At 41.9% G+C, this 25079-nt stretch overlaps 1 protein-coding gene across 1 annotated transcript in view; it reads left to right on the forward strand.

The window, feature by feature from the left end:
* Positions 1 to 25079, forward strand: part of LOC110509959 (pyruvate carboxylase, mitochondrial) — a 102628-nt gene that overhangs the window by 34270 nt on the left and 43279 nt on the right. The window lies entirely within an intron of this gene.

The raw sequence follows: 25079 nt of genomic DNA on the forward strand, positions 1-25079 counted from the left end.
TTACGATAGAGGAACCAAGTCTAGATTTAACTGTAGCCTGCAGCTTTGATATGTGATGAGTAGGACAGTGTACTGTCTAGCCATACTCCCAAAACTTGTATGCGGTGACTACCTCAAGCTCTAAACCCTCAGAGGTAGTAATCACACCTGTGGGGAGAGGGGCATTCTTCTTACTGAACCACTTAACATGTTCTGAACACCTCCTAAACAAAGGTAGAGAAAGATTTTTGGACACTAAGAAAGCTTTGTTGTAGCGCATTTAACACAATCTGGGGAGGGGTCAGCTCAGTTTGAGACTATCTGCATATAAATGGATGAGAGCTTCCTACTGCCTGAGCTATGTTGATGTAAATTGAGAAGAGCGTGGGGGCCTAGGATCGAGCCTTGGGGTACTCCCTTGGTGACAAGCTGTGGCTGAGACATTAGATTTTCTGACTTTATACACTGCACTCTTTGAGAGGGGTAGTTAGCAAACCAGGCCAAAGACCCCTAAGACACCAATACTCCTTATCTGGCCCAAAAGAATGGAATGGTCTACCATATCAAAAGCTTTGGCTAAGTCAATAAAAATAGCAGCACAATATTGCTTAGAATCAAGGGCAATGGTGACATCATTGAGGACCTTTATGGTTGCAATGACACATCCATAACCTGAGCGGAAACCAGATTGCATACCAGAGAGAATACTATAGACCTCAAAGCCAGTCTGTTGATTATTCCAAGTTTTTCCAACCCTTTTGATAAACAGGGCAAAATAGAAATAGGCCTATAACAGTTAGGATTAGCTTGATCTTCCCCCTTTTAAATAAAGGACGAACCGTGGCTACCTTCCAAGCAATGGAAACCTCCCCAGAAAGGAGAGAGGCTTGGCGATGATAGGGACAGCAACCTTAAGGTATGAAAGGGTCTAAACCATCTGATCCAGATGTTTTTGGGGGGGTTAAGTTTCAGGAGCTCCTCTAGCACCTCGGACTCAGTGACTGCCTGCAGGGAGAAACTTTGTAGCGGGTCAGGGGAAAAAGAGGTGCATCGGGGCTAGACGCATTAGAAGGGGTGGGATATGAGGAAATGTTGGACGGGCAAGGAGGCATGGCTGAGTCAAATTGGAATCCTGACTTAATGAAGTGGTGATTTTTAAAGTGCTCAGCCGTGCGCTTGTCAGTATCAACCACTATAAGGGACATGGGCAGCTGTGAGGAGGAGAGTTTATTCTCCAAGCAGGGGCACAGAAAAGCTGCTTTTTAACATTAATTATAATTTTAGAAATGTTTTTATATTTTCATTTTAGGTGATATTCCATAGAAATCTGGTACACTGGATGGATACTTGAATATTTGTCAATGGTTCTGTAGGAAATTACTGCCATTGGCTCAGGTTACTTTGTCAGGTTGTCAGTATTCAAGTCCAGGACTTGGACTCAAGTCACAATTTTTGTGATTCGTGACTCGACCAGTGGTGACTTGGACTCTGACTTGACCAGTCAGAATGTCTCTCTCCATTGCATAATTCATGGCAATAGCTACTGTATTAGCTAGGCCTACTAATTTGGAATGCTGTAAGTCAGCTTACTCCCTACATTATGAAATGTAGCTTCAAAGATTGTTGGATGGCAGCTTTGTCTGCCAAGGGTCTCGCGACTTGGCTAAGACTGGCCCGTGTTCACACAGGCATTTGTTAACCACGGTTTTTTAGAGCTCGGCTAAGGATTCACACTTGTATTCCAAAGCCCTGGGCTAACGGACAAATGCACATGCGACTAACATTCCATCTCTGTCCACGACCAATGTTATAAGCAATAAGGAAATCATTATTTCCTCTTGATTCTAGCCTAGCATTTGATTTCCAACATTGATGGTCTGTATAAATCTTGCTGCCTGCCCCTACGACCTTGGAAACAATGTTTCACTTTTGAAATGTGATCTCGCCCCATATGCTGTGCAAGGACGAGAAACTTTTCTGATCCAGGCAAAATCGTGCAACAATATTATTATGGATAGTTTGGACACCTAATCATTCAAGGGTTTTTCTTTATTTCTACTATTTTCTACATTGTAGAATAGAATTGAAGACATCAAAACTATGAAATAACACATTGAATCATGTAACACAAAAAGTGTTAAACTAATCAATTTTATATTATTCAAAGTAGTCTTGCTCCGTTTTATTTTTTCTTGATCTCCAGTATTTTCCACAACTAGTCAAATTTATTTTTCATGTCTGACTTCTCCTTTTACCTCCTGAGCAACCAGTGAACATTCCCCCATTTTGAGTTTTTCCTCTTAATCCATTTTGCTGTCACATTTGGAGTTTATAACCAATTTATTGATGTGATTATATGCTGTAGGTCAGGCCCTATTGGTCACGTGCATGCGACGCATTCATGTGTCATGTTAAAGGAGCTAGGGAATGTTTTTCCGAAACAAATTAGGGATTTCAGTAACAACTTTTTGGTCAGTAATGGCTTTAGTTATGTTGCAGCTTCAGCAACACGGACAGAGCGATACACACTGATGTTCTGTGGTGGTCGCTACAGCAGGGAGGAGAGGGAGACAACTGGTGCTAGTCACGCAGCAAGTAGTACTCCCTCTAGTCACATGTGTCTTACTCAAACAGAGCGCTTAAAGCGTCAGACAAGCTTAGTGCATGTAGTTGATTTGATTAAAACACATAGGATGTGTCTATATATGGAAAAATACACTAAAATTTTGACCTATCGATTTGTCAAAAGAACACATGACTCTTGGTCGGGTAAGATTATTATTTTTTTGTCTGGGACAGCCTGATCACATTACATATATAGCAGAACACGCAGCCTCAGTTTATGATAGTGCAACATTAAATCACAGTACAGATTAAAATTTCTGTAGAAAGGGTTGTTGAAAAAAAATATATAGGTTGGAACTCTTGCTGTTAAAATACAATACATTGTTATTCTTAACTGGAATTGTCAATTCTATACTCCTGTTCATTTACCAATTCAATTAGGTTACCCTTAGTCTGTTAAATCAGGATTTGTAAGATACTGATAGAAAAGAAAACAGAGGCCCAGTCTACCAAAGTTGAATGTTTATTCACGGAGCGTTCTGACGTGTACAGGACCTTCAATTTATAGTGACACACATACTTCCACACCAACCATCAAATCCGCACGCCAATAGAGCCTAGGGGACTACGTGAGAATAGTGTCTTCCTACCCTCCCCTAAGATAGGGAGAGACCTGGGACTGGGAAGTTCTCAGTGTCCCAGCCAAGGTCGCCCCGGATCTGGCTCAGACAGTCTGTTCTCAAAACACTAGACACATTGTTCCCAAAACGTTGATTCTGACTAAAACCAATCAAATAAATTTCATACAATCACATGGTTTCAGACCTATGGTTTCAGGACTGTAACGTTCTAATAATTTATTAAAACACATTTCCTTATCAGGAATGAACTGATTCATCACATAGATGTAGACCAGAAAACAGCGCACACACACTGTCCTAATGAGAGGTCTGTGGCTGGTTGAAGTTTTCAACAAGTATGTCTATTCTGGGCTCAGTTTGACAGTGCAACCCCAAGGTCAGGCTCAGTACGGTGTCTGTTCTGTACTTGGTTTTTAAGTATGCCAGAGTTGAGAACCATCACTCACATAGGTATGTGGTGCAAAACTGGATCAGAACATCTACTGCTTTCTCAGTCAGGCAGGAGACCGTTTCCTGCTGTAGATGAGCAACTCAGAAGTGAGTGTTTGCCTCAAAAAGCATTCTGTTTCAATCAGTTTATTCCAGTTCAGAATTTAAAAAATGACTTTTTTAACAGCAACAGTTCCAACCTAGACTAATTTCTACAGTAAGTTGAATAGCAGGCCTGCTCACTGTTACTCAGTTAGCTAGCTTTGGCCCCAGTTAGCTAGCTTTGACCCCACTTGGGGTCGCGACCCATACTTTAAGAAAGGCTGCAGTCTAGAATGCAAATGTAGTCGTCTTGCACGGAACCCAAACCGGCTGTGCGCCATTGTGCGTAAATGTATTTTGTCCCCCCACACCAAACGCTATCACGACACGCAGGTTAAAATGTCAAAACAAACTCTGAACCAATTATATTAATTTGGGGACAGGTCGAAAAACAAACATTTATGGCTAGTTAGCTTGCACTTGCTAGCTAATTTGTCCTATTTAGCTAGCTTGCTGTTGATAGCTAATTTGTCCTGGTATATAAACATTGAGTTGTTACTTTACCTGAAATGCACAAGGTCCTCTACTCCGACAATTAATCCACACATAAAAGTCAAACGAATCATTTCTAGACATCTCTCTTCCTTCCAGGCTTTTTCTTCTCTTGACTTTATATTGCGATTGGCAACTTTCATGAATTAGGTGCATTACCGCCACCGACCTCGTTCGTCTTTCAGTCGTGGGTATAACCAATGAGGAGATGGCACGTGGGTACCTGCTTCTATATACCAATGAGGAGATGGGAGAGGTGGGACTTGCAGCGTGATCTGTGTCAAATAGAACTTTCTTTTTTTTAGCCCTTGGCAATGCAGACGCTCGTGAGCAGTGTGGGTGCAATTAAATAATATAGATTTCTAAATGTATTTTGCAGCGCACGCTACATGAGCGGTGTAGTCAGCCTGTGAGTAGGACTGCAATAATGATATGGTGTGTGCCCTCATCTGTTTTGGGAGTCGCGCAAGAGTTGATTCCTTCCGACTCCAATCACAGGAGTCGGACTTGTTTGGAAGAAGTTAGCCAGCCTGCATAGCAACCGCTGTTGCTATGAGGGCTCCCGAGTGGTGTAGCGATCTAAGTCACTGCATCTCAAGTTTTTGCACGGATTAAAGTGTTTTGTTTTTTTTACCTTGGAGAAAATTATATAAATGTACTTCAAATTGCTTGCAGAACGCATCACAAGCACATGCATATATTTACCGTCTTTCGGATGGGATGTTAAATGGGTGTCCTGATCCCATGGCACTTATCGTAGGAGTAGGGGTGTTAACCCCGGTGTCCTGGCTAAATTCCCAATCTGGCCCGCAAACCATCATGGTCACCTAATAATCCCCAGTTTACAATTGGCTCATTCATCCCCCTCCTCTCCCCTGTAACTATTCCCCAGGTCGTTGCTGCAAATGAGAATGTGTTCTCAGTCAACTTACCTGGTAAAATAATGGATAAATAAAATGCAAATTATGTTTAAGTGCAGCTTTTGTGATTGTAAAGTCCCCCACCCTATTTTGGAAGTGTTTCTGGGGCTAGCCCCAAAGTCGGTGCTAATCCTGCTCCGGAGCATGGCTAGCTAGTCCCGGGCTAAGGTTGGCACCAGCCCACTTTGCAATGTGCAATTGTGGACACTCAGAGGCTCTTATCCCTGGGCTAAGGTGTGGATGATGACTCGGACTCCAACACTTGGGACTTGTAGTCAAGTCCCTAAACCTTGAGTCAACACTGTTTAAGATTACTTAACAAACATTTAACAAATCTCCATTGTATGGGCAGAATGGTTGAATTTAGGCAAGTTGCTACAATTTATGCAATAAATGGGAATTGGAACAGTATCTCCTGTCAGCATTCCAAACGGAACTTTTGTGTTATTTGTGGCATAAGAATGTAGGCGATCACCTGAGAATTATACCTGAAGTGACATTATGCTGGAAAGAACATTTTAGATTTGATTCATGATCTCATGTATTCCCCACCATTGTGGTGGTAGACAAAATGTGATCTATGCATGAATAGAAACTGCAACCAATGACACAATCTGCGGTGTATTCATTAGTTTCACATGTAATAAAATGTTTTGCACTGTAGCAAAACATTTTGCAACTGAAGCCATTTACTCCAATCGGAAAACATGTTGCCCTGTTTGTCACACTTGCTCGTCTCCTCACCCACTGGTGCCCACTGTCAGGTAAACTCTTGTTGCTCATACTTGAAAGCACAACTTTGGTTATGTCATTGATTTAGGTTATAGGGAAATGAATCTCTCGTGGACAGACTACGTGAATATAATCTGACCATATTGAGAGATTTTAGCTAAGAATTAACCTAGATTATTAACGAACTGACCCGATAAGAACTACTTCACAAATATTTAATGATCAAGAATCCATTGTAAGGGTAGGAGGGTTTAAATTAGTCAAATTGCTACAATTTATGTAATTAAAGGGAATTTGAACAGTATCCCCTTTTTTAAGCATGTCAATATTCCTAACGGAACTTTACCTGCTGTGATCTTCTGTGGCATAAGAATGCAGTTCATTACCTGAAAATTATACCTGCAGTGACATTATGCTGAAAATAACATAAGTCTGGTATTACTCAGCTGGGGATCTAACTCCTAAGCTTTGTTTTATTTTTAAAAATTCTGTTTTGTAACACAGGATAGGTGCAGTGAAATGTTTTACAGGGTCAGCCATAGTAGTGCAGTGCTCCTGGAGCAAATTAGGGGTCAAGTGCCTTGCTCAAGGACACATTGGAAGATTTTTCATCTTGTCGGCTCTGATATTCGAACCAGCGACCTTTCGGTTACTGGCCGAAATCTTAGGGGGGAAACTAAACACAAGACCACAGAGCTGGTAATGTGTAAGTCAGCTTGCTTTCTACATTATGAAATGTAGCTTCAAAGACTGTTGGATTACAGCTTTTAGCCTACCAAGGGACTATTGACTCGACTTGGGACTGAAGTATACTGAACAAAAATATAAACGCAACGTGAAGTGTTTGTCCCATGTTTTATGAGGTGAAATAAAACATCCCAGACATTTTCCATAAACACAAAGCTATGTTCTCTCGTTTTGTGCACACATTTGTTTACGTCCCTTTTTTTAGTTTGCATTTCCTCTTTGCCAAGATAATCCATCCACCTGACAGAAGTTTGTCAGCTGAAGCATTGAGGTAATTGTAATTACCACAATTTGATAGGTCATTGGGGTTAAATGAGCGTTCAGTGTATTGGCAGAAAAGAGAGCGCATTGATTGACTGACTGATGTTCCTGCTTTGGAAGCCAGTGAACACCTAAGTGGCAGGAACCACACGGATATAGTTTAATGTATTCTCTGGCATGTCTCCCACAAACAATATGTTTAACAAGAATGTTTCATTGTATTTGTGCTGACAGCATCTATAGATGCACCAACAAGTATGTAAAGTGTTTCATGAGCTGAAATTAAAGGTCCCTGAAATGTGCCATATGCACAAAAAGCTTATTTCTCTCATTTTGTGCATAAATGTGTTTACATACTTGTTGGTGAGAATTCTCCTTTGCCAAGATAATCCATCCATGTGACTGGTATGGCATAATCAAAAAGCTGGCATGATCATTACACAGGTGCACCTTGTGCTGGGGAAAAGGCCACTCTATAATGTACTGTGTGACAAAACTGCACAATGCCACAGATGTCTCAAGTTGAGGGAGTGTGCAATTGGCATGCTGACTGCAGGAATGTCCACCAGAGAAATGCATTTCTCTACCATGAGCTGTCTCGAATGTCGTTTTGGAGAATTTGGCAGTACATCCAACCGGCCTCACAACCTCAGACCATGTGTAATCAAGCTAGCCCAGAACCACATCGGTCTTATTCACCTACGGGCTTGTCTGAGACCAGACACCTGGACAGCTGATTAAACTGTGGATTTGCACAACTAAAGAATTTCTGACCTCCCCAAGGTCTTAACCTGACTGCAGTTCGGCGTCGTAACTGACTTCAGGGGGCAAATGCTCACCTTCGATACACGCTGGGAAAGTGTGCTCTTCACGGATTATCGAAGTTTCAAAGTAAGCAGAGGTAAATCCTTCTGGCAAGGAAATGTTCACTATGCCAAGAAACTGACATGCTTTATCTTATCACTGTGTTGTCATGATAATTATGGTCTTTCTTTATAAACATAATTACCGTGATGAATGTTGAACTGATAAATTCCTGAAATGTGAGCTTCCCATTCTACTGATGAGGTGCTGGAAGGCACCAATTATCTCACGTTTTATTGTTTGGATTATCTGTAATTTAAACTATGCATACCACTCTTCCTGCAGATATTCTCAAGGGCATGACCAATACCTTGGAGACAGTTGGGCATCTGAGAACACTAAACCAAAGTACAGGTTGTAAGCTTCATATTTAACCAGAGTTTTGCCGAATTGGTCCATTAAGACCTTCCGTGTTTTGATATTTGTTGGCTTTCACAGCACTACCAGCTTAACTTGTGAACAAGTGGTGCCATTTTGTTTTTATTGCGTGTGCTTTTCAGATGGCCCAGGGAATAAAGGCAAAGCCGACCATTACATTAGTATTCTGTATTTAGCTCAGTGTTGGCCCCCTGTTTACAAAACCGTCAATGTGGAAAGTGCCAGGATATTCCCAAGGAGAGACGTCGTAGAATGGAATATGTACTTGTGAATTCCAGGCAGAGAACAAGATTACTTGCAGACGTTCTATAAACATGCAAAGTATGATTGTGGTGGCTGGTTTTCTAGGCTCTCTGGCAGTGTGATATGTCTAATAGGGTGGTCCCAGATGATAGTTACTGCTCTCAAAGGTTTTTGCACCAGAATTGGATGTGGTCTCTGCACTCTGAAGACCAGCTTTCACATTAATCAAATCACTGTTGAATTAAGAATATTACTATTGCCATACCCTGTATTGTAGACTGACTGGACAGGGATCATTGATATGCTTCATTTATTCATCTTGATCAGGGGTAAACAATTCCAGTCCTCAAGGGCCTGATTGGTGTCACAGTTTTGCCCCAGCTAACACACCTGACTCCAATAATCACCTAATCATGATCTTCAGTTTAGAATGTAATTTGATTTATCAGCTGTTTGCTAGGGATGGGGGAAAAGTGTGACACTAATCAGGCCCTCGAGGACGGACAGGAGTTGCCCACCCCTGATCTAGATACATGTTTTAGGTAAGCTATTTATTTAGGACTGCATCCCATCCTAGCCACATCCCAATCTCAGCATAGTGAGACATCGCCAGCTCCCTCCACTTCTGAATATGTATTAGTACCGGTCCTGTTCTCTTCATCCATAGGGGGACGACTATTTGATTCAATGTACAGAGCAGTGCAGGTTACAGGAGAATATTCTGTCTGTTCTGACATCTCCTGCTCAGACTTACTAATACGGCAGGAAAATGTATTAAAGGTTTTACATTCAGAATGACTTTAGATGCCCCTAGAAAGTCTTTCCACTTTTAAATATGACTTCCTCATCCAATTCTTGGAATAGCTAATTGTTTTTGTATTAGAAGGTTGTGAATCTACAGTGGGTTTTTCTTTTTTTATATACTTTTTTTTAATTGTAGGAACACAAAATAAAAGAACAAAACAGATCTGGCAGTTACAGTGCACGTTATCATATTAGTTACATTTGACATCTTTGAATTAGACCTTTTTCAAGTACGAAACCCATTTTCCCCAGTATTCCTGACCTCTCTCCTCTTGTGTTCTTAAAGCAAAGGTTATACAGTCCATGTGGTGTATTTCTTTTACAATGTCTATCCATTGTCACTGTGGGAGAGTCTTTTTGTAGCCATTTCCTAGTGATAGCCTTTTTACTGGCTACCAGTAGGACCTTCAATAGGTACTTTTCTCTATTATGTAAGTTCAGGTAATTCACCCAAGTACAGAGAAATGTGTTTGTTCTAAGTCAAATCCCGTTATTTTTCCCCAGTAAGTTTCGAAGTCCAAAAGATATGAGATTGATCCACTCTCGATAGACCGCATTCTCTCCAACAAGGATGTTAGGAGCCAGTCTGTTTTGATTTCAGTTTAGGTGTTCTTCCAACAGAATTCTCTCCATGACCATGCGTTGGTGGAGCTTTGTTGAGTCGTTGTTCAATCATGTTTCATCAGTTATTTCAATGTTAAGTTCCTCCTCCCATTTCTTTGTAATATAGTTTGTAGAATGTTTCTTTGAGGGTTGAATACCAAAGTAGAGATTTGAGGTTTTTTTTTTGTTACTCCCCCAAGTTGTGTGCGTTAGTGAATACTTGGATTAATTTTGGAGGTGCTCGGGGGTCAGTCACTTTTATATCCCTTTAGAAATAGTGTCGAGCTTGTAGGTATCTGTAAAAATCTTGTTTATCCAAGCCATGTTTTTTTTACATAGGTCCTGGAAGTTATCTAGGTCCCCATGCCTTATAATTGTACTGAATGATGTGATGCCTTTCTGCGTCCATTGTTTAAATCTGCTGTCCTGAGTTGCAAGGATGAAGCTGGGGTCGTATGCGGGCCAACTCAGCAGTTTGATCTCTCTAAATTATTTTGCTTAACTACCCTAAACCATGTCTTCAGAGAGAAATGAATCCACTGATTTTATCTACTGTAGATTTCTATTACCATGTCCTTATTTCCCCAAACTGACTATGTGTGTCTCTGTCAAAGTAGTCTCAATGTCTTTCCATTTGGATTCATATTCTGAATTGCACCAACACACCAGAGGTCTCATTGGGCTGACACACAATAATCTTTTAGGTTTGGTAAAGCCACACCCCCACAGTTTGGTAATTGTAACGTTGTAGATCTCTTACTGTTCCAGATAAACCTTGATATCTGTATCTCTAAACTGTTTAGGCATGATTTCTATGGGCTGTGATTGGAACAAATACAGTAACCTCGGCAGGATGTTCATTTTGATTGTTTAAATTCTACGAAGATCTAAGGGAAGTGAATTCCACCGGTCTTGGTCATTTATTTTCTTATTAATGTGATCGTAATTCATGCAATAAAGTTTGGGTGTATCTTTTGGTAGATCTACGCCAAGATTTTTAATGGATGAAGAAGTCCAGTGGAAGTTATACCTCCTCAGCTCTTCCTGTGGAGTATAATTATATACTAGGGCTTGGGTCTTGTGTATGTTAAGCATATACCCTGAATATGTTTGTAAATCATCCATCAATCTAGGTACACTTGAGCCTGGGTCTTTAAGGAATAACAGAACATCATCATCATTAGCATACATGCATATCTTATGTTCACTGCCTCTTATTGTTATTCCCTCTTGGGTCGTGTCTTATTGCCTGTGCTAATGCTTCGAGGTACAAGGAGAAGAGCGGTGGCGAAAGATTAGAGCCTTGTCTTGCCCCTCGCTCTAATTTGATTGTTCTTTATCTTTATTCTAGCGGTCTGACACTAATATAGTGTTTTGATGCACTGTATCACTACTTTGTTGAAACCATATCTTTCCATAACTTGGAATAGGTAATCCCATCAGTGGATGTTTTCTATGCTCAAGTCTAGGGTTGTCTTCGACCCCCTCAAAAATCTTGGTTGACCAAGAGTCATCTGTTTGAATAAAGTCAGCTATATGTAGGCTACTTTGTCTGACGCTGTTAAGCACTACAATTAAAAAATAACACCAATTACTAAAGAGGGAGCCAGAAGTCATTCTAGCCTAACCACCCCTGTCTGTCCCCCCCAGCTGCAGGATTTCGCAAGTTCTTCCATTACACTCCTGAAGTTGCAGGTAATGGCCTACACCAGTGGTCTGCAACCTTTTCCATTTAGAGTGCCAAGTTATCCTACCATTTCTAATGATCTGCATGCCAGTTATGATTTTCATATGCACATTTTCATGGAACAGTTTCATTTAATTTATAATGGTCTTCATATCTTAATGTCATGTGGTTCATCATATTTATATCAATGAAAACAATACAAATCTAAAAATAATTGCTATTACCAATATGTAAAAATAGCCTACATAAAGCCTACAAATAACAACGCTGCAGTGTAGAAATGCCCTGATTTTTAAAAATGTATAATAAATCCTATAAATCACATTGGCTATGCGTGGCCTGTCTGCAACAAACTTGAAACATTAACTTGGTCCAGCCTGAAGCTGGCACTAGCAAACTTGTAATATTGTATAAAATATTCTGGGCCCTCAGTTTCCAGGACCAGTGAGCTCAGGACAGGCTGACATGGCTGTAGGCTATTTGCTCAAGGGATAAGAAGTAATCAGTTTAGATTTTTTTGGACATTTCCACCGGATCATAGCATTACTTTTTTTTTTTCCTCTCTCCCCTTTCATGCTGAATAGTTTTGGAAAGGGAGAGGGCTGGAAAGATTTTTCAAATGGGCTACTTTGAGGAACAATTGTCATTCTCAATGGATGTAGAAACGAACTTAATTTACTTTGAGGTGAAAAATCACTTTGCGAAGCTCCACAGTGATGGTGAGTTAAGACAATCAGAAATGGTATTAGATACCCAATTGGCACATTTTATAGGCCTACATTTGCGCGCAGACCAGGTAGCCTAGGCCTAGTTCTATGCGTAATTAGGTGTGTCCCTACTCAAGATTGACAGGAGCGCTCCAAACAAAAGACAATAAGTTGACAACTTGTAAATGGAATGAAATAAACCAAAACTAAGTGTAGCTTAGGTTGTGTGCTCAGCAAACAAGGTGCCCACTCCTACAATGACAACAGTATGACTGTAATAATATATTGATTGCATTAACAGAAATGACCGTGACCAACCAAACATTGTAGATTATTGTCGACCAACAGCCAATGACCTACTAGTTTCGCACTTTCTGTCAAGGCAGGAAGATTACCCTTTTGAAACACTTGAATCTTTTTAGACATTTCTCATCCTTGCTCTGTTGAGCTGGGCAATTTCTCACTTGTGACAAATGTTTAATGACATAGCTAGCTGACATTGGGTAAGGCAGAGAACCCGCAGTGCTGAGGTCTGGACTGCAATTCTCAGCCACGTTCAATACTCCCTGAGGAGTTTGACATCCCGTTGTACTGTCTCTCTATTGTTAATCTGCCTCTGCTGTTCTTCTCCCCTGCTGTTCTTGTTGTATCTTGAAAACAAGGTTGATGAAATCCGAGCAAGGGTAGCATTCCAGAGAGACAAAAGACTGTAGCGTTCTTTGCTTCACGGAAACATGACTCACCTGAGATGCTATCGGAGTCGGTACAGGCAGCTGGTTTCTTCATGCATCGCGCCGACAGAAACGAGCATCTTTCTGGTAAGAAGAGGGGCGTGGGGGTATGCCTTATGATTAATGAGACGTGGTGTGATCATAACACAGGAACTCAAGTCCTTCTGTTCACCTGACTTAGAATTCCTCACAATCAAATGTCGACCGCATTATCTACCAAGAATTCTCTTCGATTATAATCACAGCCGCATAAGCGCGAACCACTGCTTTTAACCAGGGCAAGGTGACCGGAAACATAACCGAATACAAACAGTGTATCTATTCCCTCCGCAAGGCAATCAAACAAGCTAAGCATCAGTCAGTATAGAGACAAAGTAGTCGCAATTCAACGACTCAGACACAAGGTATGTGGCAGGGTCTACAGTCAATCACGGATTACAAAAAGAAAACCAGCCCTATCGCGGACCAGGAAGTCTTGCTCCCAGACAGACTAAATGACTTCTTTGCTCGCTTTGAAGACAATACAGTGCCACTGACACGGCCCGCTACCAAAACCTGTGGACTCTCCTTCACTGCAGCCGACGTGAGTAAAACATTTAAACGTGTTAACCCTCGCAAGGCTGCAGGCCCAGACCAGCTGGCTGGTGTGTTTACGGACATATTCAATCAATCCTTATCCCAGTCTGCTGTTCCCACATGCCACCATTGTTCCTGTTCCCAAGAAAGCTAAGGTAACTGAGCTAAACGACTACCGCCCCGTAGCACTTCCGTCATCATGAACAGCTTTGAGTGACTAATCGAGGACCACATCACTTCCACCCTGCCTGACACCCTAGACCCACTCCAATTTGCTTACCGCCCCAATAGGTCCACAGACGATGCAATCGCAACCATAATGCACACTGCCCTAACCCATCTGGACAAGACGAATACCTATGTGAGAATGCTGTTCATCGACTACAGCTCAGCATTTAACACCATAGTACCCTCCAAACTCGTCATCAAGCTCAAGACCCTGGGTCTTGACCCCGCCCTGTGCAACTGGGTCCTGGATTTCCTGACGGGCCTCCCCCAGGTGGGGGTAGGTAACATCTCCACCCCACTGATCCTCAACACTGGGTCCCCACAAGGGTGCGTTCTGAGCCCTCTCCTGTACTCCCTGTTCACCCACGACGGTGTGGCCATGCACGACTCCTACTCAATCAAGTTTGCAGACGACACTACAGTGGTAGGCTTGATTACCAACAACGACGAGACGGCCTACAGGGAGGAGGTGAGGTCCCTCGGAGTGTGGTGTCAGGAAAATAACCTCACACTCAACGTCAACAAAACTAAGGAGATGATCGTGGACTTCAGGAAACAGCAGAGGGAGCACCCCCCTATCCACATCGACGGGACAGTAGTGGAGAGGGTAGTAAGTTCCTCGGCGTACACATCACGGCCAAACTGAATTGGTCCACCCACACAGACAGCGTGGTGAAGAAGGCGCAGCTGTTGTGAAATTGTTAGGTTAGATTACTCATTGGTTATTACTGCGTTGTCAGAACTAGTAGCACAAGCATTTCGTTACACTCGCATTAACATCTGCTAACCATGTGTATGTGACAAATAAAATTTGATTTTGATTTGAAGAATTTAATCATTGCATTGAAAGACATTTTGCTTCTTGTTCCTTCTAAACTGATCTAGTTCACACATTCATCAACCATTGAATAGTGGTTCATGGCCAATGGAATTAAATCTAAGGGTTTGAGATAATGCTCTACACCCACCCACTAAATGACTGAATCCACTGAATGAATGCCTCTGCATGCTTGACTCTCTTTATTCTCTCTTGCTGGGGCTGAAGCTTACCAACATCTTCCATGTTTGCATTTATTTCTACAGTACCTTCCATTTGTTCAGTATTTACCATTTTAATTACTACTCTAGTTTGCTTGAGGCTACTATTCAGTGTTGTCATCATTGTGATATGTTAACAATAGCAAACCAGTCTGGCATCATTTTAAACCATGTTTAACAATTGTGCCTTGGTTAAAATCATGTCTTTTTTAAATGTGTATATAAATATATAGAACTCCTGGTATAGTGCCTCTGTTTAATATTCGCGGTACAGTGTATTGTCTACCCTGTTCAGACAGGCACTCATACAAGTGTTGTTCATGGGAGGAGAACCCAATCTGTTGCAGACCCCAAAATTAATATCTCAGAAACCAAATCTCTCCATGCTGTCCCAAAATAAATTGAAAATGTCCCATTGGCTGATAAATGGAAATGAAGATCATTGCTCATCCCCCTTGGTCCTTCACCTTCTAAAAAAACAATTCACTAACTATGATTGACATTCTATTCCTTATTAGGGTTTTATAGATAATAAAATCATCCCCTTCTCGCCACTGTTCAATAACCCATACCTATTTAACCATGTTTTCCTTCCCCTTCTAACCACATGCTCCACCTCCTCTAATCCATCCTCTTTTCAACCTCTGTTTACTTTCTCTTCTCATTTGTTTGCTTCACGTTATTCTTTCCTCCCTCCCCAATCCTTGTCAACTCTTGTTTGCGCTTTCTAATTTTCAATTTTGTTTTGCTCTCCTGAAATCATTTAATTCTCTTCCCTCCACTCTGTCGCTTCATTTCTCCCCCTCTTTCACTATCTTCCAATTGCCGTCTCGCTTGTACATTTAGTTTTAAACACGTTTTGTGGGGGTTCCCTAACTCCACAATCTCTCCATCTGCTTGACATTTTATTTTCTCGTGCAATTTAATTCCCTCCCATTCCAGTCTAAGTGTTTGTTGGCTCTTGATGACTCTCCTACACCCCACAGCACTACTCCACCTCGGCGTCGCTCTGTCCAGCCTAATGTGATTGAGTCATATTTGCAGTCTCTCTGTATTACCCTGTACTGCTGCGTGTTCCAGGATCAGTGCTGCTTAATCTCGCTCTCCGCTTCGCCTCAGTGTTCTCCTCTGACCTGGCTCTGTTTCCTCTGAGACCCCATCTAATTAACGGGTCATATTTGATACTGCTCTGGTTTCCCAGGCACTGATCCCTGGTTCATTAGTCTGCCAGTGTGTGTATGTTAACATTTGTGAATGTGCATTTGTTCTGCCTGCTTGCGGTCTCCAACTGGGGGATGACAGGTTGTGTATGTTTTTGCAGCACCTAGAGACTGCCAGGCAGTGTTTTCCTGACTTAACCTTGGAATTATGAATGATATGGTCCCATTTTTACTGCCATGTAGGTTTCAAGTCTCGTAACGGGTGTTCACTAAGTGGAGAGGTTTGTGTCTGCGTCTGTGTGCTAGGGTTGGGCGGTATGCAGATTGTCATTCCGTGATAGTTTCTGTACCATATTGGGCGTGCACTTGAACAAATAATATGATTTACACAACAGGGGTCTTGAGTCAGGAGGAGGTTGAATGTCTGTGCTGTAACCAATAAGCTTTATCTTGACATCTAGGTGCTGAACAAGCTAGTTAGCAAACCAAATGCATTGCCCTGAGCTGGATATAATTTGCAGTGGTGTGAAGTACTACTTAAGTTGTTTTTTTGGGGTGTCTGTACTTAAATATAAAAAGTAATGTCTACTTTTAGTTCATTACATTCATAATGAAAATAATGTACTTTTTACCCCATTTTCCACTCACACTTTTATTATAATTTTTTGTCTGATTCACTCCCCTATAAAGACAACATCCCTGGTCATCCCTACTGCCTCTGATCTGGCGGACTTCGTAAATGGTCAGGTTTGCTTAATATAAGGAATTTTAAATTATTTTTTACTTTTGATACATAAATATATTGTAGCAATTACATTTACTTTCTATACTTAAGTGTGTATATATATATATTTACTCAAGTAGTATTTTACTGGGTGACTCACTTTTACTTGTCATTTTCTGTTAAGATATGTAAACCTTTACTCAAGTATGACAATTGGGTACTTTTTCCACTACTGATAATTTGACACATCTTAGCAGTTGCGTAGCACAATATTTTAACAAATATTTTGACTTTCTGCTCTGAAAACAGAGCAGAAATATCTAGCAGCGAAATCCTTGTTCCCCTGGCTTGAATGCAAAGGCAGTTGTCTCGTCATAGTTGGATACAGTGGTTGTAATTCCACTGTTGTGTAATGTTGTTGGAGAGGTCTTTAGGAGGGGGGGGTCATCCTTTGTGCTGTGTTAAGTAGACGTGCTGAACATACTGTTCCTCGAGGGGACCCCACTGCTGTTATAGATGTGCTCTACACAGCCGTGTAATGCATTTATTAAATTCCTTATAGCATGGGCCAAACCTCAGTTCAACATGTCAAACAGACAACATGTTTGAAGTTGTCTGAGGTCGGGAGGAAGGGGAGATGATGGTGCGATGACTTTTTTGGGATGACCGTTTGGTCAGTTTGGGTCAGTAGTTAGCTGGTTCATGCTTGACAAGGATGTTTTAGGCTGTTAGGGAATGAGTGGAGGTGTTGTGACCTACTTTTGGAAAAGGGTTGCTCTGTCTGAGGGGGAGGAGGGAAGTTGGATTGGCAAGCCGCCATCTTTATTCACCCTGTTGCCTTGGCGACAGAGGTTGAAGCATCACACTTGGATCTTGACTGAAACGAGCACGTTTTCCCCCTTCAGCCTCCCTCCCATAATTTTGCATGTGCTCAAAAATCAAAGCACATTAAACATCAGATCAGTTTATTCTCCCAGACCGAGAGCGAGATGGACACACACAAATTGCATCCACAGACACATGCGCATACACATGCGCACACACCAGGGCTGACCCCAATTAGTTGATTGTTTGGTCGTTAGGCTGTTGGTTAACTGAGATTGTTTGTTGAGCAGTCATATATTTATATTTGGTTTGCTAAGTGGCTATATACAGTACCAGTCAAAAGTTTGGACACTTAATTATTATTATTTAAAAATGAAGAAAACCCCTTGAATGAGTAGGTGTCAACTTTTGACTGGTATGTTTTTAAAAAAAAATTATGTTAAGGTAGTAAATGAGGCTGAATGAACTGTTTTTGCTCTGCTGCTAGCCAGGTGTGGAAGTGTTGGAACTCTCCTGTTGGGACAGCTTTATGTAGGCCCTAACATTTTGTGGGCACAGTTTGTCATTGTTATACTGAAATAATGTATTGTTTAGTGTTGGCTTTGCTGGAATGGATCTAAAAAAAAAAAATGCTTTTCAATTAACTAGTGTGCCTTTTTAAAAGTTCATTTTCTTTCCTTAATGTGTTTGAGCCAATCAGTTATGTTGTCACAAGGTAGGGTGGTATACAGAAGAGAGCCCTATTTTGGTTAAAGACCAAGTCCATATGGCAAGAACAGCACAAATAAGCAAAGAGAAACAACAGTCCATCATTACCGTAAGACATGAAGGTCAGTCAACACGGAAAATGTCAAGAACTTTGAACGTTTCTTCAAGTGCAGTCGGAAAAACCATCAAGCACTATGATGAAACTGGCTCTCATGAGGACCGCCACAGGAAAGGAAGACCTTGAGTTACCTCTGCTGCAGAGGTATTGCAGCCCAAATAAATTCTTCAGAGTTCAAGTAAGACACATCTCCACATCAACTGTTCAGAGGAGACTGCGTGAATCAGGCCTTCATGGTTGAATTCCTGCAAAGAAACCACTACTATAGGACACCAATAATAAGAAGAGACTTGCTTGGGCCAAGAAACACGATCAATGGACATTAGACCGGTGGAATCTGTCCTTTGGTCTGGAGTCCAAATTTGAGATTTTTGGTTCCAGCCTGTGTCTTTGTGCGACGTGGAGTAGGTGAATGGATGATCTCTGCATGTGTGGTTCCTGCCGTGAAGCATGGAGGAGGTGGTGTGATGGTGCTTTGCTGTTGACACGGTCTGTGAATGTATTTAGATTTCAATGCACACTTAACCAGCATGGCCACCACAGCATTCTGCAGGGATATGCCATCCCATCTGGTTTGCGCTTAGTTGCACTATCATTTGACAGAATTCAGATCATGGGCCGTTCTTAGGGTTCTCCCTGTACACCATGTCAGATCTGTAGGATAAATAAAGGGGGCATATAAGCAGACAATGAAAGCTCTTACAATGTTCATTGATTACAGTTCTCTAAAACAGGCAATTGGCTACATGTATATTTGTAAACAACTGGTGCACAATATCTAAGGAAGTGTCTACATTTTGCTCGCTGAGGTAGAGTATCTCATGATAAGCTGTAGACCACACAATCTACCTAGAGTTTTCATCTGTAGTTATCTACATACCACCCTAGACTGATGCTGGCACTACCGCACTCAATGGGCTGTACTCCGCCATAAGCAAACAGAAAAACGCTCTTCCAGAGGCAGCATTCCTAGTGGCTCAGGACTTTAATGCAGGGAAACTTAAATCTGTTTTACCAAATTTCTATCAGCATGTGAAATGTACAACCAGAGGGGAAACTCCAGACCACCTTTTCTCCACACAGAGATGTGTACAAAGCTCTCCCTCGCCCTCCATTTGGCAAATCGGACCATAATTCTAACCTCGTGATTCCTGCTTACAAGCAAAAATTAAAACGAGAAGCACCAGTGACTCTGTCAATATAAAAGTGGTCAGATGAAGCAGATGCTAAGCTACAGGACTGTTTTGCTAACACAGACTGGAATATGTTCCGGGATTCTTCTGATGGCATTGGTACACCACATCAGTCACTGGCTTTATCAATAAGTGCATAATAGACGTTGTCCCCACAGTGACCATACGTACATACACCAACCAGAAGCCATGGATTACAGGCAATATCTGCATTGAGCTAAAGGCTTGAGCTGCCACTTTCAAGGAGTGGGACTCGAACCTGGAAGCTTATAAGAAATCCTGCTATGCCCTCCGATGAACATTCAAACAGGCAAAGCGTAAATACAGGACTAAAATGGAATCGTACTACACCGGCTCTGACGGTCGTCGGATGTGGCAGCGCTTGCAAACCATTACAGACTACAAAGAGAAGCACAACCGAGAGCTGCCCAGTGACATGAGGCTACCAGACAAGCTAAACTAAGTCTATGCTCACTTCGAGGCAAATAACACTGAAACATGCATGAGAGCACCAGCTGTTCCGGACGACTGTGATCACGCTCTCCGCAGCCGATGTAAGACCTTTAGACAGGTCAACATTCACAAGGCCGCAGGGCCAGACGGATTACCAGGACGTGTACTGCGAGCATGCGCTGACCAACTGGCAAGTGTCTTCACTGACATTTTCAACCTCTCCCTGTCCGAGTCTTTAATATCAACATGTTTTAAGCAGCCCACCACAGTCCCTGTGCCCAAGATCACTAAGGTAACCTGTCAAAATGACGACTACCGACCGATAGCACTCACGTCTGTAGCCATGAAATGCTTTAAAAGCCTGGTCATGGCTCACATCAACACCATTTATCCCAGAAACCCTGGACCCATTCCAGTTTGCATACCGCCCTAACAGATCCACAGATGATGCAATCTGTATTGCGCTCCACTCTTCCCTTTCCCACCTGGACAAAAGGAACACCTATGTGACAATGCTGTTCATTGACTTCAGCTCAGTGCTCAACTCCATAGTGCCCACAAAGCTCATCAATAAGTTAAGGACCCTGGGATTAAACACCTGCAACTGGATCCTGGACTTCCTGACTGGCTGCCCCCAGGTGGCAAGGGTAGGTAACACATCAGCCACGCTGATCCTCAACACAGGGGCCTCTCAGGGGTGTGTGTGTGCTCAGTCCCCTCCTGTACTCCCTGTTCACTCATGACTCCACGGCCAGGCACGACTCCAACACCAAGTTTGCCGATGTCACAACAGTGGTAGGCCTGATCAACTATGAGACAGCCTGTAGGGAGGAGGTTCGAGACCTGACCGTGTGGTGCCAGGACAACAACCTCTCCCGCAGCGTGATCAAGACAAAGGAGATTGTGGACTACAGGAAAAGGGGGACCGAGCACACCCCCATTTTCATCTACGGGGCTGTATTGGAGCAGGTTGAGAGTTTCAAGGTCCTTGGCGTCCACATCACCAACAAACTAACATGGTCCAAGCACACCAAGACTGTCATGAAGAGTTCACAACAAAACCTATTCCCCCTCAGGAGACTGAAAAGATTTGGCATGGGTCCTCAGATCCTCAAGGTTATACAGCTGCACTATCGAGAGCATCCTGACTGATTGGGTCACTACCTGGTATGGCAACTGCTCGGCCTCTGACCGCAAGGCACTACAGAGGGTAGTGCGAACTGCCCAGTACATCACTGGGGACAAGCTTCCTGCCATCCAGGACCTCTATACCAGGCGGTGTCGGAGGAAGGCCATAAAAATTGTGGTACCGGAGTGCCAAGTACAGGTCCAAGAGGCTTCTACTCCCAAGCCATAAGACTCCTGAACATCTAATCAGCTTGTAAGTAAACATTTCACTGTAATACCTGTTGTATTCGGCGCATGTGACTAATAAAATTTGACTTGATGTGTAATATTTATGGCCGATGAGTACCGATGACAATTTATCTTCATGTGACAAGGATTGAAATGGATTTGCCAGTAGATTGTCGACTTGATTCTTGATGACTGCTAGCTAAGGTTTTGAAAGTATGATGTTGACATGATTAGTTCAATCAAAGCTACTGTAGATATAACGTGGTTTGACGTCATTTTATATGTGGCCAATGATCTTGAGCCTTCTTGGATGGGCACTTCTAATGCAATGCTATGGCAGCACCCAAGGGGCTTGAATTTGAGCTCTACCTTTTAGAGTTTGAGGTGACAATGACAGAACACTGTGCCAATCAGGGCGCAGCTAGAGAACATTACCAACCCATTCACTCTGTATTTTCCACTTGCTGCCCCGCTGCCTTACTCAAGAGAGCAAAAAAAGAGACCGTATTAAAAAAAATTAACTATGCGTTCAATATTATTGTTGTCTTCCTGTTGTCATTGTTGGAGTGGACACGTTGTTTGCGGAGTGCACTACCTATGTTACACTTGGTAACACAAGTGGTGTCTTATTTCATTCCATTTACGAATTTTGACAATTTAGTCTATCTTTTGTTTGGGGAGCTCCTGTCAATGTTGTGTAAAGAGACGCACACACAAAAGTAGGCCTATAGGCTACCTGACCTGTGTGTAAATGTAGGCATATAAATGTGCCCATTTGGGGATCTGGTAGTTTTCACTTTTCGTTTAACGCACCACCACTGTGGAGCTTCTCAAAGTAATGTCTTCACCTCAAACAGCAGAATGACAATAGTTCTATGTATTTGAAAAATCTTTCCAGCTCTCTCCCTTTCGATAACCACTCAATGTGAAAAGGAAAAATGTAATTCTCTGATCAAATGGAAACGTCATGAAATAGGCCTACCTGATTTACATCTTATCAGTGCTTGACTTGGACTGTAATAGGTTCTGGTACTGTTTTTTTTTTTTTATATATTTAGTTGCAAGGGCTCCACAATACTTTTGAGCTAATATTCTATAAGAGGAACAGGAGCTCAATTAGTAGAACATTTGAGGTGCTGGTACTCAGCTCCGGTGAGCTCCTGCCCAAGTCGAGCACTGCTTCTTATCCCATGTGCAAATATCCTACATGGCAGGAGCTCACTGGCGTGGAAACTCGGAAGGCCCAGAATATTTTATACAATGTTGCAAGTTCGCTAGCCTAAGCTTTGGCTGACCCAAGTTAATAGTTGATACAATGTTTCAAGTTCATTGCAGACAGGCCATGTGTAGTGTTAGGTTCTTATTTTTCAGAGTAAATAACTCATGGACACTAGAGAAGCTTAACCAAGTTTAATTCTTCCCAAAGTGTCTTTACAGCTGTAATTCAGACAGACAAGGTATAAATATCCCACTTAAGACGCATCTCCTTCTCTCCAATCCTTACAGCTTATGGTTCCACAGGAAGAGGATAACCCTTATTACTCCCTTCAGGGGATCTGACCTCACCTCCTGACCTCAACCCCTCCTTTGTCTAATCCACAGATGTCCATCTGCCTCCCCTATAGCAATCATTTGATCTCCTCCCGTCCACCCAGCCCGTTCCACAGCCACTCTGTCTTTTTACAGATCTCACTCCTTATATTCTATGCTTCTGGTCTATCATTTATTTAATATCTCAATGTTCAAAGTTTAGCTAACCATGTTGATTCCAACAGTAGCCAATGTGATTTATAGGATATTTATTTTTATCAGGATATTTTCTACCTGCAGGCTGCAATATTTTTTTTTATTTAAATACGTAGTTGGCAATAGAAGTTACTATTTAGGTTTTGTATAATTTTCATTTTAGATTTGGATATAATTTTGATTCACCACATGACAATGATTTTGAGATATGAAGATGTTATAATAAATTAAACTTTTATGAAAATGTGCATATCTAAACCATAACTGGCATGCAGATTGGTAAAATAAATTGTCATTCCACATGAGAAAGGTTGCCAACTCCTTGTGTAGCCTATTACCGGCAACATCAGGAGAGTGACGGCAGAGTCTGCGAAAGCCTGCAGGTGCGGGTGGATAATAGTTGGTTCAGGTTGTTTTTTTTTTGTTTTTTTTATTTTATTTTTTTTCCCTTGTTATCTAGATCTCTGGCAACCTCATGAGCCATTTGTCTTATTTCATCAAACTGTGAGCTTTAAGCATCAGACAAGCTCAATGCATATAATTGATTTTGATAAGAACACAGTGTGTCGTCTATATATGGAAAAATGCATGTCTTAAAAATGTCTACCAATCCATTGTTCGAAGGAACAGAAGACTTTCGGTCGATCCAAGTTGTCCGGGACAGCCCTAGCGTGTGCACTCGGTGATGAGTCTGGCCCATGTTGTCTTGGCGCCATGGGGTGATCTCTCTCTGCAACAAACACGGCACGTTGGTTTTTCTGCCTTTGTCTCTTACTGTGTAACTGTTGCTGTGAGCTCCATCACTTCTGGTAGATTCTATTCATAGTGTGGAAATAACTTTTATCAGAAAGGGCTCACTGTTTGGTAGACAATCAAGCGCAAGCATAGTTGTAACTTCATTAGGTTACTTTTCAATATTTTGATACATCTATATATCAAAATGCTAATTTGTACCGTAAAACATTCTAAGGAAGTGTCATTGTATTCATATCTAATTGAGCGATTTTTAAAGAATGTTAAGTGTGTGCTACAAATATGCAGCTGCACCAAGGGTGGGAGCAGGCAGCACGCCATGGATCAGATCTCTCCCAGCCTCTCCAGCTCACCACACGGGAGCTGGGGCTCTTGCACCACAGGTGGACATGTTTTTAATTGTGTTGGGAGGCTGTTTGGCTGTGATTGTTCTGATTTGTGTGGGAGTCCTTCCTGCAGTGCATCTCACACAATGAGAATAGGGTTAACAGTGCTTTAATCCCAGTGCTGGAAGGCACAGCGATGGAGGCTTGGGGGAGTAGTCTGACCCTTGTGGCGCTAAACATGTAGTTTCTAGGTGTCACACTGTTACTAGTTTTTGCCTTATGTAAGGAAGCATGTTTTATTTCACACACATCCACTGTTTGCTGTTGATGGCGTCTTCTGTCTTGTCTGTTTTTGTTGGATTTTTATTTTGAATCCCTGCCACGACCCCACAGGAGGCCTTTTGCCTCTTGCCAGGTCATCATTGTAAATAAGAATTAGTTCATAATTGACTTACCTGGTCAATTAAAACTTTCAGTTTTTACTGGTGTTTAGGCTGTATTTTCAGTTTGCCATTTTATACCAATAATGATATCAGCACAGCACGGTAATACCAAGCTTGAATAATTCAGTGATTGTGTTTTTGGAAGCTAATACTGTCACCCATCAAGGGCAGTGTCTTCTGATTTGAAAGGCTAGCTTTTGTCTTTGGTCTGTTCTGACATTGCACAGAACCTAGTCTAAAATGGATTGAAACGACCCCTATTTGTGCGTCATTTACATCAAACCTTTTCATTTGGAACGTTACGTTTAGTCACCTGGTGTGTTTTGAATCAAAAATAACTTGAGTTTTCAAATCAACTGTCTTTGAATCTTAATTGGACCATGATATTGGAGGTTGTTAAAGGGTATCAGTTAATTAAACATCCACACCGCTGCAGTTGAGACTACTGCTGACTAATTGGGTTTGAACACCTCCCTCTGCAACTGCATCCTGGACTTCCTGACAGGCAGACCCCAGGTGGTGACGGTGGGCAAAATCACCTCCACCC

This window comes from Oncorhynchus mykiss, chromosome Y (genome assembly GCF_013265735.2).
Source record: "Oncorhynchus mykiss isolate Arlee chromosome Y, USDA_OmykA_1.1, whole genome shotgun sequence".
NCBI lineage: Eukaryota > Metazoa > Chordata > Actinopteri > Salmoniformes > Salmonidae > Oncorhynchus > Oncorhynchus mykiss.